Source organism: Suricata suricatta, chromosome 9, assembly GCF_006229205.1.
Source record: "Suricata suricatta isolate VVHF042 chromosome 9, meerkat_22Aug2017_6uvM2_HiC, whole genome shotgun sequence".
In the NCBI taxonomy this organism is placed as follows: Eukaryota; Metazoa; Chordata; class Mammalia; order Carnivora; family Herpestidae; genus Suricata; species Suricata suricatta.
In genome coordinates, this window is record NC_043708.1 from 26,947,249 (window position 1) to 26,950,769 (window position 3,521).

Genomic DNA, 3,521 nt, shown 5'->3' on the forward strand with positions numbered 1-3,521 from the left:
ATTTTGAGAGAGAGTGTATGAGCAGTGGGAAGGGGCAGAGAGAGAGAGGAGAGGAGAGAGAATCCCAAGCAGGTTCCCCACTGACAGCACAGAGCCTAACAAGGGGCTCCATCCCACCAACAGTGAGATCCTGACCTGAGTGAAAATCAAGAGCTGGACGCTTAACTGCTGAGCCACCCAGGAGCCCCTCCTTTCTAGACTTTAATATCCAACTCAAATGCGATCCTCCACTTAGACTCTGATCCCTTCCCTCCAGTGAGAACAAATCTGTCCTTACTGTAGTGTTGTCACAACACACTATTTCACCACATTTTAGCAATGATTCCCATCCTGCCTAGGCTGTTAATTGTCTAAATGTATACCTTTCTCACTGCTTAAAGTCGTTGAATTTATTCCTTCTACTCTCATGAACTTAGTATGATACTTTTGCACAAAGTAAGCATTCAGGAAATATCTGCTGAATAAATAGGTGAGTCTCTTTATCTACAGAGAAAGAAAAAAAGCTAGAGATTAAATAACTTGCCAAAAATCAGACATCTACTTTTTAAATAGAGACTTTTAAAAAATCAGAACCTAAATCTTCTGTTTAGCTGACTTTACTCTGTCCATACTAAGTAAGATAAGACAGGTGAAATTTCTCACCATCTTAACAACAAAATGCCACTATTTAAAAATGTTTCTTTTATTCACTTCGCAAATATGTTGCACTGACCCATGAGCCAAAGTGAATAAGTACAATTTTTTAAGTTCGAAGTTAGTAATGTTTAACTTCCAAACGGTGCCTAAATGCATGTCAAAGCCTCATGAGCAAGTGGGATAAACTTTAATAGACGAACTGCATTCTTTTCTCAGAGGAGAAATTGAACCTGCGAATGCCTACAGGACTGTAAACACCCACAGCCCACACCCTCGCCTTGAAATGACAAGCGAGGAAGCAGCTAGCAGCCAAAGCCCCTCAGAGCCAGCAGCCTTCCTTCTAGACCCAGAAAGTAAGTGGACGTAGGAAAGAAAAGGTAGCTCTGGGCAGAAATCCCGAAGGCAGTCTTCTCGGCATCCTTTTTAACCCACCGCAAGGGCCTCCGTGTAAGGCCCCGAAGCCCGCGGGCAGGGCCCGGTTGCGGGCACAGTCCAGGAGCCCCCGCCCTGGGGACTCGCTGACTCCAGCTTTCTCGGGACTGTCTTCTTCCCAAGCCCTGGCCCCCAAAACCAAGCAAAGGAAACGAAATATCGGCCCCAAAACGCCTCGAGAGGAAGGGCCGTGGCCGTAGGGCTTCAGACCGGCCGCTCCCGGGGCCGCCAGATAAGGGAGGGGTGTCCAAGGTGGGGCGGTTTCCCTGTCCTCTCAGGAGTCGAACTCGGCCCGAGCCCTCGAGGGACCGGTACTGGCTCCCTCCCTCGCGGAGACCACCCAGCTGCGCGGGTGTGCCTTGGCGCAGCCCGGAGCTCACCTTGCCGTCCCGGGCAGCCGGCTAGCCGTCAGTCGGTCCCGAATTCCGTCCACACACAGCGCCTTCCGGCTCCCGCCGGAAGCAGCGGCAGCGCGGGACAGGAAGTTTGGCCGGCCCCCAACGCTCACACCCACTCGCCCGCCCCAGGTTGGACTGCGGCTCCCACCTCTAGGGGGTCCCCCTATCCCCTCCCCGAGGCGTGGATGGCGGGCGGGGGCCGGGCTGTCAGCGCAGGGCTGCGCCCCTAGACGCAAGGAGCTGGGGTCTCTCGCCTCCTATTCATTCCCGACCTTGGGGCCCCGTGGTCTACAAAACCCGGGAAACGGGGTCAGTTCGTGCCAGTCGTGACGTCACTGCTTCCTTGCAGAGGCAGAAAGGGTAGTTTTTCCTGTCAGCTGAGATCAGAACTAGTTATGACTGAGGCCAGCGAGGAAGAAAGCCCTACTTAAGTATTTATAAAAGTTCTCAGTGAAGAGGACCTCAAAGCTTCGCTGCCTGAGAAGGGAACTTGCAGAATCAGGTTCTGTACTGCATACGGAACAGGGTAAGAATGGAGACTAAGGAGTGTAACTTTTCTTGTAATATGAATTCCCCAGGGTCTAGGTTCCCTTTATTAGAATGGAAAGAGCTCTCACATATGCACACCGGGGACTAGAACACTTCAGTTCCATGCTGGATGCCACCACTAGTTAGAGCTTTATGCGGTTGACAGACTTTGAAATTACAGATTTTTGAATACTTGCTGCGTGCCAAAGGACGAGGAACTCAATTAAGGTCGTGGCAGTGGGAACTAAAGGAGTTCTATAAGAAAGGCATTTTCAAGGTTAAACACAAGCCTTGATTTGACGTCAGGCATCTGAATGGGTGAGGGAGTAGTTTGCGTGCACAAACGATGGTGATTTAAAAACTAAGCAGAAACACATTAGAGGAAGGTAATTCCCCGTTAGATAAACAGATTTTATCCCAGGTGTCAAAAGGATATTTTACTAATGTTACAGACAAAAGTATACTGCAAGGCGTACACAGGTGACCATAAACCAGAACACTTAGAAAAATATCCTAAATTTTATTGTTGTAAATGGTTTATTGAATTAATGAAACAAAGCCTCTTATTTAGAGGTTCATTAATAGATCTTGAACATTCATGTTTTCAACCATTTGTTAATTAGTCAGTCCTGTCATTTTCTTTGCTAAAATGGTCTTTGCTGTCTTAATCTTCCTAATCACCTAAAACTTCAAGTGATGTTTATATCTATTTGCCCTCAAAATCTTTACACTATCTGACATTGTGTGCCTGCTAACCTAAAACCGTTTTTATCAATATATGAGTTTTTAAGACTATACACTAAACTATTTAGCAGAACACAAATAGATCCTGCTCTGTAGTAAACTGGTGTCTCAATCAACCTAACTGATCTGTTATTGATCTTCCCAACACAAAGCCTCTGCTCTCCTATCCTAAAAACTGTTCCACAAGCCCTGAATTCCCCCAAAACACCTACATACACCCTACCATCACCATCTCCATCTCCATAGGGACAGGCCATCCCTATTCTATCCTTACATCAAGTTACAATTTGAGAATTATGTAAAGCATTTCCAGGGCAACATATATTTACAAAGTGTCTTCTGAAGCATTCTATTTTTTTTTTCTTTTTGAGAGAAAGAAAGGGAGACAATCCCAAACAGGTTCCATGCTATCAGCATACAAAGCCTGACACAAGGTCCTGTTGACTTCAATCTATTACTGTAAATACTCATGTCAGATACAGAGAACATATATAATATTGAAGATAAAGGAAAAAATATCCATCTAGAAAATATTACCTATGATCACATTCAAATTAAAAGTTATCTGTACTTGAGGTGCCTGGGTGGCTCAGTCAGTTAAGTGTTGACTTCAGCTCAAGTCATGATCTCATGGTTTATGGGTTTGAGTCCCACATCAGGCTCTGTGCTGACAGCTCAGAACCTGGAGCCTGCTTTGGATTCTGTGTCCCCCTCTCTCTCTGCCCCTCCCCACTCACCCTCTGTACCTATCTCTCAAAAATCAACATTAAAAAAAAGAAAGCT

General features: G+C 46.1%; 1 protein-coding gene across 3 annotated transcripts in view; it reads right to left on the bottom strand.

The window, feature by feature from the left end:
* ZNF410 (zinc finger protein 410) overlaps positions 1–1,551 on the bottom strand; it is a 51,582-nt gene extending 50,031 nt beyond the window's left edge. For 2 of the 3 annotated variants that reach the window (XM_029952949.1, XM_029952947.1), the window contains exon 1: positions 1,449–1,551. The gene's annotated coding sequence lies outside the window, so the exon portion shown is untranslated. The remainder of the gene's footprint in view (positions 1–1,448) is intronic. The other variant, XM_029952948.1, reaches the window with a different exon arrangement.
* Positions 1,552–3,521: the final 1,970 nt, after the last annotated feature.